This window comes from Haemorhous mexicanus, chromosome 1 (assembly GCF_027477595.1).
Source record: "Haemorhous mexicanus isolate bHaeMex1 chromosome 1, bHaeMex1.pri, whole genome shotgun sequence".
NCBI lineage: Eukaryota > Metazoa > Chordata > Aves > Passeriformes > Fringillidae > Haemorhous > Haemorhous mexicanus.
The window spans coordinates 66,297,414-66,312,017 of NC_082341.1; the positions used below are offsets into that span (position 1 = coordinate 66,297,414).

The following is a 14,604-nucleotide window of genomic DNA, read 5'->3' on the forward strand; positions in this document are numbered from 1 at the left end:
AGAATAAAAAAATGGCAAATGAACACAACCCCCAACCTTTGAAACAGGGCTATTCCAACAAAGAAGAGCTTCAGCTTTACAGTAAACACATCACCTATGCAAAAAAAAAAAAAAAAAAAAAATGCATTCACACATATACCAAGGCACTGACAGGGTTTTTCTAAACAAATGCAATGAGTCTTGTCTGTCCTGGCTAAGTACTTTTACAACATTCAAGCACGGGATGTAGCTGCCTAGAAACAGCAGTGTTCATGTCGTCCTTTCAATATGGGGAACACAGTGTGCTATACAAATATTAATTTAGCCTGAACAACCAGTGAGGTATGCAAATATTACTCCCAGCTTCAACTGGGATTGATTTGAACACAGAGGAACAGCGAGGGGGATTTTTAGCAGTGCTTCAGGAAGCCAGCTCCCAGCCAGGGAGAGCTGGAATCTTGCATGTCTGCAGGCTCTTTCAGTAGCCCTGCCCCGACCAACCTCCTAGACCTGTCTGTTCTCTTCAGGAGACCAAGATGAGCAAATATTTTCTGTGTCCTGACTCGTTATGCTGCCAAATTCAACAAGGCAGTTGTGCAGACCTGGGTACACTGTGCAGCACCTCCCAGGTCCTGGTTTTTACATAGTTCAAGAAAAGCCACCACAGCCACTTAACCAGACAAGAGGAACTGCAAGAGACCCCTGCTGGGTACTACTACTGTCCAAAAAGCACTGATGGTGTAAAAGCAGAGAAAAGCAGCAGGAGCTTCAGCAGCTGACACCGGCTTCTTGTTTACTGGGTAAGTTGCAGAACCCCTGGGGCTCAGCCGATGAGGACAGGGCCAGAGCAGAAGTCTAGCAGGTCTCACTGTGTATTTTGGCTTTTTAAAGTTCCACCTCTAATCCAAAGGGAGGAAAGAAACATTTGTGAAGTCAAGCAGACAAGAAAAGGAGAGCTGAAACAATGCAGATCTAAGTGACCTAGAAAGAATGATCTCCCGCACCATTTTTTTCTACCATTCCACAGAATAGCAGTAGACGAAACTGAAAGGCAGAGAACTGGGTATCTCAAGGACAGGGTGTATAGAATTGCAACTGAACACAACACCTTTAGACCAGCAGCTCAAAGAAAACAATTCTCACAGCAACTATGACACTGAAGACTATTCAACCCTCTTCCTCAAGAGCCTTGGTTTTAGCTTTGTACAACTCTGGCAAGTAAGTGAATTAATATTTTAATAGAAAATGCTTAACATAAACATAAAGTATATTTTAAAATATTTTATTTAAAATCCTGTGATGTCTGCCTCAGACTGATATTTTGAGGGCAAGTTTCAGGGAAAAAAATCAGCCATTTTGGAGAGAGCAGACAAATATGTATCACTGACTGTTAAATTTACTTCTGCTGCTGCTGCTATTGTTGCTAATTTACTGAGATATAAAAATGGTTTCAGGCTCTGGAGAAAGTCTGAAAATTTGGTCGAAGTATTATGCTGATCAGAATTGTGTTCTTAGCTATCCCTGTGGAAAAAATCACCTATATTTGGTTAATTTTTAATCTTGGGGGTGGGAGGCCAGCAGCTGAATCTTCAGACCTTTCAGCAATGTCAGGCTTTGACACAGCTCCATATGGGCCACAGCACCTATGGAAGGGCCTGTCTGCATAGGTTCAGTGCAAAATAAAAGATTGAGCTCTAAGCAGTTTTGGGATCTCTGAAGTCAAGAAACCTCAGTTAGTAAAGAAAGACACTGTACTTCAATGTACGATTCTTTACCTGAATATGTACAGAAACAAGGCAGAGATGCAGAAAAGCAAAGAAACAGTTGGAGCTTCTAGTTTGATTTTTTTTTGTTGTTGTTTTTAAGAAAGTAAATCCATACAAGCAGCAAAGTGCAAGCACTTAAAAAATCCCCACCACAGAACTTACCAGAGTAAATATTTTCTGGTAACCCAGCGTGCCAGCATAGAAGATTCGTGGTCTGCTGTTCTCTAAAGCATCCTTCTCTTTCAGGAGCAGCACTCAGAGAGGGTGACACAATGCCAAGTTACTCTCCCTGTATTCCAAGGCACCTCCACTCAAATGCCCCCAAATCCCATTTCTTCCTTGTCAGAAATCTTTGTTAACAAATTTCCCTTTTCGTTTATTTTGTGAACTGTGCTTGTCTTTTTTTGTTTGTAAACAAAGAAACAAACAAAAAGCCAGAATGTAGCAAGGCTCTGCCAGAACTCAATTAATAAATAACGAGCATCGAGTGGTTTTGATCATTTCCTTCTGTGTGAGCCTCACAAACTGACAGTAAAACAGCGTATGACCCTTTACAGAACAATTTTGCTATCACATTACATCCTCACTGGAAATTAAGAACACAAATTTGACATTTTGAACGAGAATGGCCCATCCAGTTTGGTTCAGGGTTATACACTGGGAAGTCCAGAGCCAGTTGCAAGCCAGCACAGCAGGATTTGCAAAGCATCCATGTGGTTACACAGCAAACCCCAGCACAGCCTGCACAAACTCTGTCATTATACAGGTGTGACTAACACTATTTTGTTGGGCTTTTTGCAAGATATAACTTGAGCTTAAGTTCAAGCAATTCCTCAGGATGTATGAATTCACAGGGATGGGAAAAGCAGGAAAGGAGAGGAGTAAAGACATCCCATCCTGTTCTTGGAAGCACAGGGATGGAAGAAGTTACTATCATACTCAAAACTGGAAAATGGGAAAAACAGGAATAAGAGGTGTTTAGAGAAGGAAGAGGCTGAGACCTGTTGAAAAACTGTGTTCGGTCATCTGGAAAAAAATAAAAAATGATGGCTAGAGAACACATTTTGCCACAGAGACAGTGTAAGGGAAACACACAGAGACAACTACATGAGCAGTTTCCAGCATTGTGTTTAAAAATAGTGGCCAGGAAGACAGATTCTCATTCCATCTTTGTTGGCATAACTTTACTTGAGAGGAATATGCTAAATTTGTACCAGCCATAGATCTGCATCCTTCATTTATAAAGAGACAAACCCAGCATTAATAACACCTTTCTGTGTCCTGGTGTTTATGAGCACACCATCTGTTTGCATTTGGAAACTGCCCACCATACATGCTAAATTGTCAAAGACACATGAAGTGGGTGAAAAGTTAAGATTTCCATGACTTCAGCCCTAATTTGACTAACACCAGCACCAAGTGATCTCCATCCAAAGCATAAACATACCCCTTATAAACTGCTTAAATGCCAGTACTCTAAAGGCACGACAGTTCATGTGTTGTAATCTCTCTAATGAATAAAATTCAGCTGCATCCACAAAGAAAAGTAATGTTTGTTGACACATCTCTGAAAGGAAGCAAATAATGGCTCACAATACTAAGAAACCTGATGAAAATGGAAGGAAAATTACCCTTTGAATAATTTTGCATGACCCATAAGTTTTAGTGGGTTACAGGGAATACAAACTCAATCATTCTATTTTGCTCTCTTGCAGATACTTTCATTTTTATCTGTATAAATATATATGCTTTTTAAATGCACATTTACTCTCTATTTCTACCTGTTTAAATTGCTTTGGGTGCAAAGGAAAGACTGGATTTGAACTCTTGGATGAATCACATGCACAAACTTTCTGAAAAAAAGCACGTGGATAATAAAATAAACAAAACAAAAAAGAGGATAATTTTTCTTCCCTGTCTCTTTAAGATACTGCTGCTTTTCAGCCACACGGTGAATGCTTCATTCAAATAACAGAACATGGATTTCTCTTAGTAACTGCAGCTATAATTGTAGCAACTTCTTATACTGCTTCCATCCTATTAGTGTTACAATTGTCCAAAGCAGAACACTCAACTAAATTGCCCTCATTTCTTATAAACTTTTTTTTTTTTATTGTAACAGAAAAAATATCCAAACGCCTTCAGAATGCTACCCCTTTCTTCCGTTACCTTCTTTTGCTTCCTTGGCACCAAGAATATGAAAAAACAATACTGCTTTCCCTGCCTTCAATGTTTGGCAGCCTTTTCTTAAACAAAAACACTCTGATTCAGTGGATGCTCTGCCCACTATTACAGATAACATGCCTTTTCCAAAAGTGAGTCTCTTAAGGACAGTGTGGGGTAGCTTTATTTGCAGTCATTCACCAACTAGTATCCCATTTAGGATCTAGTAAGATCTGGCTCTTAGCATCTTCCTCTGCTGTATATGGCATTTGCATGCATATTATGCAAAATGGCGATGAAAATAAATGGCCTGGGTTGTTGTGTTTACTCATACACAGAGTACATATCTCTCATGTATTCTCACTATGATGAAAAGGCACAGGCATGAAGAGTCCATCTCTGCATGGAAATAGCATGCTGGGCAGAGGGGAGGCAGTAAGAAACCCAACGTCACTGACTCTTACACTGACAAGAAGAAAAAACTCCTGCATTGTCAAAATCTAGACAAATTGTATCACTTAAAGTAGTTACTACTCCTAGGTTTCTGTATGCTTCACTGGAAAGCAATTTTTTAATAGCATTATTAAGGTATCACACCATGATTTATTCTTACTTGGTTTTCAACTTGAAGTGTTTTTGCCTGCTACATTTCCTTTTATGGCTTTAAGGAAGGGCGGCCCAATAATAATTAAATTTAAAAAACCAAACCCAGCACAAAATATAACTGCTTTGATTTACAGGGTTAGAGGAAGAGCTTTGAAATGTCCAATAAATCCAAACACTATTTTCAGTCTTCCTTCTCCTTCACTCACTATTCTGTGTATTTTCCTTTTTACCCTGGAAAAACATATGGATAAGCCAAGCATATTCCATTTATTTGCTCATTACATAACCCATTCCTGCTGTATTATCATTCTATACTTCAATAACTGTGCACATTCTTGTTACCCCATCACAATAAACCATCAGAACAAGGAAACAGACTTCAGTGTGTGGGTCTCACATTTTGGCAGGTTTAAGAAAGACAGGAAAAAGGGAAGAGGGGGGAAAAGAGCAGAAGAGAACAGGAGCGAAAGACAAGAGCAGGGCTTAGCCTTTCACATGGGAAGGTATGCCAGAGGACAACCACAGGGCTTCTCAGCAAAGCTTCAGAGGTCCAGGTCTGCAACAAGCTGTGTGCTGAGCACTGGTATGGGGTGTGAGCACCAGCTGCTCCCACTGCAGCAAAGCAGGTCACTGCCTCACTCAGGACTGAGCTTCTGTGCCACAGACCATCGCACTCGCTGATGCCCCCAGCACAAGGCATGCACCAGTTGTCTTCCACAGGGACTTCCAAGCCCCTTGGTCACACCACTGCATGCAGACCCTCGCCTACAACACAGGACAGGGAGGTGACCACAGAGACACTGTGGCAAACATGTCATGATGTCAGCTCTTTGAACCTGACACAACGGCCAAACACAGCAGCGATACAGAAGCCATTGTTTTAGTGATACAATGCTAAGAAAGTCTAGGAAAAGTATAAACTTAATCACCTAAATAATGAAACTACACTCAAGTAATCTTCCCTCTTAAAAAATTCTGAAGGAGCATCAATTACCTTCAGTCTCTTAAATGAAGTTCTCTATGATGTTACTTCTCAATTCTCACTAAATAATCCTGAAAGTTTTTCAAGCATTATGGGAATACCTGAATGCACGTGTTAAAATGCACATTTAACAAGCCTGGTTCTTCTCTCACTGAAATCAGCTGCCCTTAATTTAAACAGCAGGAGGCCTGGGCCTTTTTCACTGCCATGTTCCTTATCAGAGCTCTATAAATGTCACATCTTTATTTTATTAGTGAAAGACATATTTTATAGATTAACAATAAAAGCATTCTTGTATGTGAGTTTTCTAGCCCCTGTTGAGACTCTGAATTCTTGAAGGTCAAATAAAGCAGTCCATAGGAACAGGGAGAAGAAAATGCTCTGCAATATCCTTTTAAAGAGCTTCCACAGCAAAGAGAGAATAAATAGCTGATTTGTTACATGGCTTTGAGGGCAGCCACAAATGCTAAGACCACAGGTAAATGAACCTGGTCATGAAAGGAGCAGCAGCTTGTCCAGTACTGTATCTACATTAGTTAACTTTCTTTGTGATTCAAGTCCAAGACTTTGCATTGTTCTATTTCCTCCTATTCCTCTGCTCTGGATTCCCTTTGTGACACTTTTATCAATGGAAAATCGAGGGAGGGATTTCCAGCTGGGAGCCCAACAAAAAAACAGGAGGTTCAGTCTGGTTTTCTCACTTGCGCTGCAAGAACCATTTCAGCTCTAGTAATAAAAGCAAAACTACACAAAGGGGGGAAAAAAAAAAAAAGACATGACCTGAAATTATTTTAGCATCATTAATACTTCACCGCTCTTTATTCTGCAGCATGGTTAGTGTCACACATTGGCACAATAATTTGCTAGCTTAAACAGTGCTCCTTGCAAATAACGAATTTGTATTAAGGGCTGCTGTCAGCTAGAATTCCAGGGAAATAAAAAGGAAAAGATAACAGTGCCATTGGTCAGATCTACTCTTTGTTATGCCCTTGCAATTTGGACAGATTTATAGCTGCAGTGTCATAATATTAAAAAGTCTGACTGTGTCCTCTGTGAGTGGTGAGGAAAATACACACAAACAACAAGGGAAGGCAAGGAGCACAGTGGGATGGACTGTGCACAGGGACATCCCCATGGCCACACCTGCAGGTGTCATTACAGCAGCCCTGGTGCTGCCACAGCCACAGCCAGTCAGGTGCTTAGTTTAGTTGTAACCTGAGGAGGTGGCTTTGAAAATGAGATCATTTGTACTAACGGGATTTTCAAGGTAATTTTCAGGGGATAGATTTGGTATCATTTAAGACCAGAAAAGACTAATAATCATACTTTTAAATATTATGGCAATACAGACCGTTCATCTTGGGAGGCACTTGGTATAGGAACAACAGAGTAACAACTCCCATGCATTTATGTGAGCACCATTGAACGCAGACAACACGCTCCTCGAAGTCCAGAGCTATTTTCATATACCACCAAGGAGCTCCAGCCACCACCACCTTCTCAAACAAAAGAAATGTCCCAAGGCTTTCAATAGTCAATTATCCAACCACTGCAGGCTCTGCTAGCGTCCTAAAGACGAGTAAAATTTCTTTCTATTGTTCACATGTGTAGCCTGTAAGGGCTCTGCTGAGAGAAGTACCTTTTTCTTTCGGTAAGAAATCGAGGAAGTTATCATCACCTCAGCTGTACCAGCTTGTCAAACTGCAATAGGACAAGAAGAGAAAAGCTGAAAGTAAAATACAAGGGTGGAGAATCAGATGCAAAGGCTGTCTTCTTAAAGACAAAGAATACATAAAGAGGTGCCTTAAATTAAAAAAAGAAAAAATTGGCAATCACCATCATGAAATAGCCTGAAAGTTCAGAAGGCATCTGAAAGAACATTGTATGGTACCCAAATTCTCTTCTATTTTTTTGGTCAGTTGGAAGAATATTTTCAAAAGCTCAGATGGATTTCAGGTACCTAAACCATAACAAATTGTAAACTAGGAAACCTTGATAACTTACTGCTAGCATTCTCTTAATCTGTACCACAGACCTGTTACAGGGAACAAGAGTTTGGAGAGAATCACATACCAAATACCTGCCCTGTAGGTACCCCCAACAAGAGAACATTGTTCTCCTTCTTGCCAAGCAAGAAGGGATAAAATACTTGCAATGTTTTTGATGAAACTGCTGAGGAAGTGTCTTCATTCCTAGTGCCATGAAACCCAAAGTTTTTTAAACAGGCTACTATTTAAACTAGTTTTACACTGAGCTTTTTATGTCCTCCCTAAGTCAATACATAAACTTCATAAATGACCAGGCAAAAACACAGATCTGAGTTATACGCCCAGCTCCAACCATTTACTTTATTGTCTTCCACAACATACAGAGGCAATTCTCATTAAGTAGCTGAATGTGCAAAAGCTCAGTAGAGACCTAAGGAAGTTCCTAAACCAAAAATAATCTACAGGGAAAACTATGTGTGGAAAAAATTAATATAACTTGTGTGAAGTCAAATGAAGTAACTGAAGGAAGTCTATGTGATCCCAGCAGACACAATCTATACCACATCACAGACAAATAAAACAGGAGGAAACATCTTTGAAAATATTCAGCTATTTGGAGTTTTCTCAGCTCCAAATCCAGACAGCAGCACATGAGTAGGTTACATTAACTAAATCCATCAAGGAAATCTCCATATAATTTCTGATCACTGTCAAGGGTCTGGTTTTTCACTGTGGCCAATCTCTGAGAAAGACATCAGAAAAGCAAAAAAAACCCACACAACACTAAAACAAAGAAACAAACAAAACCACAAAAATACCAACAAAACCCCCCACAAAACAAGGGAAAATTAGCACGCCCACAACTCAGCCCTAATAACTACAAGCCAAAAAATAAAGAGAGGGAACAAATCACTTCCCATCCCCACAGGTAAGGTCAAAGTTCCCTAGCACTAGATTTGAAAATAATTAATATGAGACCAACAAGTTAAACGGCCTTACAGGGTCTTTTTAATTTATTAAATATATTTTGCTTTAATCACATTAATTTTTCAGAAATGTACAATAATCTTTGTGGTTTAAAATGACTTTGTATTCATTTTTTAATGGAGAGTATTTTTATTCATCTAATACATTATCCTTTCAAGAAAATTATCATACTTGACTACAAGTACTTAACGGGGCACTAATTAATACTCCTTTTTCTCCTCATTTAAAACTCTTTTGAGAAATGAGGTCAGAAACCTGGTTTAACACAGAAGACACTTCTCAGAGGCTAAAGGGGGAAGGGACTCAAAAGGCACTCGTCACCCTTCTCCACGGAGGACATCCCCTTTGACCGCCAAAGCCCAGCCTGGCAGCGATCGCTCTGGCCGAGCCAGCAGCCGATGCTAAGCCCCTGAGCAGCAGCACGTCCCTCTGCCCCGCACCTCACGGACGACAACAAGGAATTCTCCTACTTCTTCTTGTTTAACGGGGTGAGTTTTACTTTCCCCACACCGGTCAGCTTGCGGCAGGCAACCTGCCCAGCTCTGGCCGGGAGCGCGGCTGAAGGGTTTGTCCTCCCTCCCACAGCCCGCTGCTGCTGCTGCTGCAGCCACTTGCTCCCCGCGCCGTGACACAAGGACGGGCGGACGGGCGGGCGGCTCCACCTCCCTCGGCGCAGAGTCCCTGCCTGAGCCACGGCGCCCTGCCAAGGCTCCAGCGGCGGCTGTGCCCCGCCAGGAACGCCGGCAGGAAAACGCGGGTTACAAACACCTCCCAGAGCTGTTTCGGACTCGGGGAACTCCTGCGGGGTTAAAGGGCCAAAGCAGACACCGAGTGCAAGCGTTTCTGAAGCTCTTAGGAGATTTGCAGACACTCACCCATGGACTTCACATTTGGGTTCGCTCCGCATTGTCTGCTAATTGCAATTATCTAAGAGCGGCTCCGCGATGGGAGGAGGGGAGGAGAAGAAGGCTTCCTTTTGGCACAGCTTCTTCAGAGTTCAAAGGACACATATGGCCTGCAAACACAGTGCAGGGAATAATGTAAAATTAAAGGAGGGATGAGAGGAAAATGAGAACGCAGCAGGGACAAATGCTGTTCTGGATCTGCTTGACTGGAATTTTAAATAAAGAAACAGGAGGGAAAAAAAATCAACAAAACCCCCAGACCTATTTTAATTCCACATCTGAACAGAAGGAGGGATCACAGGAGGGGACCCACATATGAAGGGAAGACCTCTGGGGAGCAGAACCTGAGCATTTCTGCATGGGGCAGAGATCCCGAGCCCTACGGCCCCAGCCCGGCACCAGGACCCAGAGGACTGCCCAGAGAGCAGGGCTGGAAGCTGCCAGAGATACGGGGCTTCAGGAAATGTACAACCAACACCTCCAAAGAGACAGGATGGGTTCATTTCAGAATAAACACGTGTACAGTACCAAACCTGCAGGGAAGGACAGCCCGTCTACCCACAGAGTAAAGCAAGGAAAAATAAAAGAGAGTCCAAATAGCGCAGGTCCCAATTTCCCTTGCAGTGCTCGTCTTGCCACACACAAGTCAGCAGTCTGTTGATGGTGCCTGTGTCCATGCCAAAGGCTGACACCTGCTTGTGGCCTTGTCTTTGTTAGGGCAGAAACCAAAGGCTGTTCTTCTCACTGCAGGGCATATCAAGCTCAAAAAGAAATAAATAAACAAAACAAAACAAAAAGAAAATCCACAACAATTCTCGGTTGTAATTTCTACATAATTATTGCACAACAACCACCCATAATGAGAGAATGAATTTATAACCACACACAAGCTATATTTACCAGTGGACTGGTTACAAAGCAAAACAGCAGGAAACCACAATGTGTGTCTTCATCTTAGCTCCTCAGCAGTGGTGCAGAGCTAGGCTGTCTGTGCAGCAAGGCAGGCTGGGCAGGTGAAACCTAGGCACAACCACCGAAGAGGAGCACAGCCTTATGGGGACAGAACCTGGACCGAGCAGCGCACAAAGATGCTGCCAGATAGTCAAGGGAAGCTATGTAGAGGTGCAGCTAGAAAGACTTGTTTGTCCTCAGGGTTAAACAGTCGGCCATACCAAGAAAACTGAAGGGAATCTTGCCTCCCAACTATCCCAGCTTCCAGAAGTTTTGACACCTAGGCAAATTAAAAAGAAAAAAAAAAAAAAAACCTAACAAAAAAAATTTAAAAACCACCCTACCACTGGACATGCAGCTCTCTGTGCAGCCAGGATCCAGGAGATGAACCATCCCTGCTCCCTGAAATGAACAGCCACTCGCAGACAGCACTTTGTGCTCTTCTCCCATCAGCTATTCAAGTTGGCCCCACGGCAAAACGGGCACAATTCAACCCAAACTGGGACAGTGGGACTGTGCCACAAGAGGAGGCCTGACGAGGTCAGCAGCTGAGCCCCAGATGACAACTTTTCATCAACTGGGGAGAGTTGGTTTGGGTCTGCCTACCAGACACCATAAATTGCTGAGCTCAGGGGACCTTCACCCCTTCAACACTGCTTTTCAGGCAAATTTGGCCAAAACTGCCTCACAACTTCGGAAGTTACTGGGCCAATGCACTTAAGGAAAGACAGGCAGCACACTCACAAGGGCCCCGTTTCCTCAGGCTGACATCATACAAGCAAGCAGCATCCCTGCTGCCAGCGTACACCCCTGACCACCTTGCCCCAGCTGCTCCTCCTCACCTCCCTCTGTGCCAGTACAAACCCTCACACTTTCCAGGCCAGTGTGAGAATGATGGCGAGCTAGATCCAGGAACAGATCCTGCTGAAAACTTACCTTTTTCTTTTTTTTTTTTCAGGGATTATTTTTAACTTGGATCCTTTCCCAGACCCAGCTCAGAGCATGACTACACAACGCTTATGTCAGCACAAGGAAGCCATCTAATGAGCACCCATGAGGGGGGCAGGATCGCTGCCATCGCTATCCTCACCACCTTAATGAGCTTGTAAAACAACAGCCCATAGACAGCAGGTTAAAAAGTCACAGAGCTTCAGTAAATTGAGGATGGCACATACAGAACCAAAAAAATAAAAACCAAAACTCATACACACAGGTTGCCTAGCCACTGCCATGTCAAGCTGCCAAAACACAGCAAAAGCACAGGGCCCTCCACTGAGGAAAAGCAACCCTGCAATCAGCTCCACCAAAACCCCAATGCAGAAGGGCTCCTGACACACACCCACGGAAAATCTTGGTCATTACTACTTCCTAAATAGGACACGCAAAGAAAACCCACAGCATGTAAAGCACTGGTATCTCAAAATGACCTTTCTCTTATCTCTTTGGCTAGGCATGCTCTCTCTGCCCTGCTCTGTCCCCAGAGAGACACCAAACAGCCCGGCCCCAACTCAAGGAGGAAGCATAAAAGCAAAAGAGAAGGGAAGGTGAACAGATCAAACAATTCTCCTTCCTCATGACCTGTGGGTGCAAACCCATCACAACACATTGTGTAACCTTAAACACATGTTAAAATGGAGACAGAAATCCATGAGTACTGCTTCTGGTGTTTATGCTGACCAGTGCATTATTACTGCTCTGTTGGCAATCAGTGAATCTGTCATGAAAAAAAAGGATGTGTTGGGTTTGCTATTGATCCTTATAATTCCTGTCTGAGAATAATCATACCATCTTGAAATATAGCCCAAGAGAGCACTGTTATTCCGGAACTGAGCTGCTTTTGGAAGATGAGTAAAAAGCAGTTACATGCTCTTAGATATCTTCTTGAGGTTGCAGACAATTGTTCCTGGCTTTACAGACACATTTTCTGATCCTTTAAGAATTCTCTTTCCCCTACAGCTGAAAGAGCCACACACAAATAAAGAAAAATCTGGCTATCCCAAGAAATCATGTAACTGACTATACACAGAGGGCTGTCAGGTAGGCACAAAATAAACTAACCGAAATAATATGATCTTTTCTCCCTCTAATATCCTTCATTTATAGTCACTGTCAGTGTGACAACCAAGAACAGTAAGTGGAATGATTTCATGCACGATTTCATATCTCAATATTTCATTAATATTGAGATATTCTATATCCACTTGTGCAGCAGACAGTTTCTATCACTTATGTTGTATTAGGGCAACAGAGTAAGGCACCTCAAATGAAGCCTGGAACAGTAACCATTCCCTCTAACCAGAGCTAAAACCCAGACTAACAGACTGTGGCAATTGCCAAATCACCTCTTTCTCCTCACTGAAGTCTGGACATCACCAGTGGATGGGGAGGCAGAAGCACAAGCCTCTGATGGCATCCAAAACTGCCCTCAAAAATGCATATGAAAACACGTATTCCAAGCATGGCTAGAACAAAAGTACTAAACAAAACATATGATGCTAATCCAAGTGTTACAACAAATTGTCCATTGTAGCTGGAAAACAGAGAAACACAGGCCTGAAAAGGGATCAGAACAATACTGACTTGAAAATTGTTAAGGGTTCTTGTTAAGTGTACATTCTAGCCTATTCATAAAGCAGGTTTTTTTTGAAGGTAAGAAAAAATATGAAAAAACAGGTTAACAAATGAAATGTAAAGAGTAAGGAAAAAGCAAAGATATAACCCAGAAGAAAGCTGAGCTAAGAAATACACAAATATTTTGCGTGCATATGTGTGTGAAATTTAACATAATTCCTAATTCTAGGTATCCTGGAATATACCTGTCTGTTTTCCAGACCTGAGTTTCAGAAGTTTACTACTTTTTCACAAATGGATTCAGAAGGACTGTGGTCTCTAACAGTGAAGTTCTGTCCTCCATCGCACACATGTTTCCACTGACTCCAACCAGCCTAAAGTTAACTATAAATACAACGGAAAGTCAAATACAAAGGTAGCTTGTTGCCTATTTTTTCCCTGTTTTATGATGTGCTATTAGGCTATGAATATAAAATACTTTTTTTTTTTTTTATTAACGGCTAGGACAAACAAAGCCTCTAATATTTTACAAACCTAATTGATGCAAAATACTCGATATGTATTCTAGGTCTCTGTTTTTCTGACTTCTGTTCATTCCATTAATGCTTTCAACAGGTTATTAAAAAGCACAGTCTTGCTAATTTACTGTAATGTTTAGGATACCTACTCTAAATTTATGGAAGAAATCAATAAATTGATCAATCAACAAAAAGAAACAGAAAAGTGACGAAACATTTTGTTCTGTTACTGTGGTAATTCTAAATGGTGTTTTAATTATTCATAAAAATATCTCTAATGCATTAGTAAATGTGATGTATTGCACACCTACTTTTTTTATTCCTTTTAATTCTTGGGTCCCAATTCAGGAATGTGGTTCCTTGCAGAAATACAAAGAAGGCCTCTGAATACTTTTTTTAGTACTTGATTCTAAGTAGTCAAATGCTGTCCTGCTTTGGATCCACAATACCACAAGATTACTTACTCCACAGCACTCTCTGCTGAGAGCAGATCCATAGAGAAAGTCACATAATGTCACACAGCCTTGTAACACACCACACAACACAACCACGGGGCAGAAGCACCTCTCCATTGCTCCTGCCATAGCCAACAAATTCCCAAAACTGCTGCTTGGAAGAGGAGGCAATCGTGTATATTAATATTCCACTGAGCAAACTAGGATGAAGCAATGAGCCAGTGAATATCCTTGGGAAGACATGTCAGGGTCTAAATTCTGGGCCTGCCTAGCCAAGCACCTCCTCCTTTTTCATCAACGCTTAAAACTGTGCACTTTCTGTACCCAGGCAATGCCACTCTCACTCATTCACAGCCACGCTCACTCTGCCTACCCAGCAGCTACACTGAAGTAGTAACTACCATCCTTGTCCCAGGAGAGACATCAACAGCACAAAGAAAGCTGCAAAGCCCGTGAGTGATTCTGCGTAGAGGTGGAATTTTTCAAATTATGATAATGAGCTTCAAAAGAGAGTGCACAGAGCTGCACAGATTCACTCCCTTTTTACGTCAGAAGGCACATAAAGGGTTGACTAACATCTACTGCTTATTTTACATTATAATCTCACCCCTCCCTTATTTAGCAATTTCCTCCTCAAGCCCTGGCATCTCTTCTGTATTTCCCTCACAATCTTGGGGCCTTTTCCTCTCGAGATTATAATCTACTGGAAGTTCCCCCTCCCTGACCACTACCC

The 14,604-nt window shown here is 41.9% G+C and overlaps 1 protein-coding gene and 1 long non-coding RNA gene across 20 annotated transcripts in view; one reads left to right on the forward strand and one right to left on the reverse strand.

Annotated features, from left to right (window-relative positions):
• The window catches only part of ATXN1 (ataxin 1), a 223,486-nt gene that overhangs the window by 138,850 nt on the left and 70,032 nt on the right, over window positions 1-14,604 (reverse strand). For 14 of the 18 annotated variants that reach the window (XM_059851982.1, XM_059852036.1, XM_059851921.1 and 11 more), the window contains one exon: window positions 9,347-9,486. The exons of the other annotated variants lie outside the window; for them this stretch is intronic. The gene's annotated coding sequence lies outside the window, so the exon portion shown is untranslated. The remainder of the gene's footprint in view (window positions 1-9,346; window positions 9,487-14,604) is intronic. 18 annotated transcript variants of the gene reach the window in all.
• LOC132330130 (uncharacterized) lies at window positions 570-13,634 on the forward strand. 2 transcript variants are annotated; one of them, XR_009487225.1, is made up of 3 exons: window positions 570-779; window positions 8,711-8,959; window positions 11,286-13,633. It is a non-coding gene; the product is annotated as an uncharacterized LOC132330130 (long non-coding RNA). The 2 variants fall into 2 exon arrangements; XR_009487226.1 differs by lacking the exon at window positions 570-779 and adding an exon at window positions 794-1,197 and having other exon boundaries at window positions 11,286-13,634.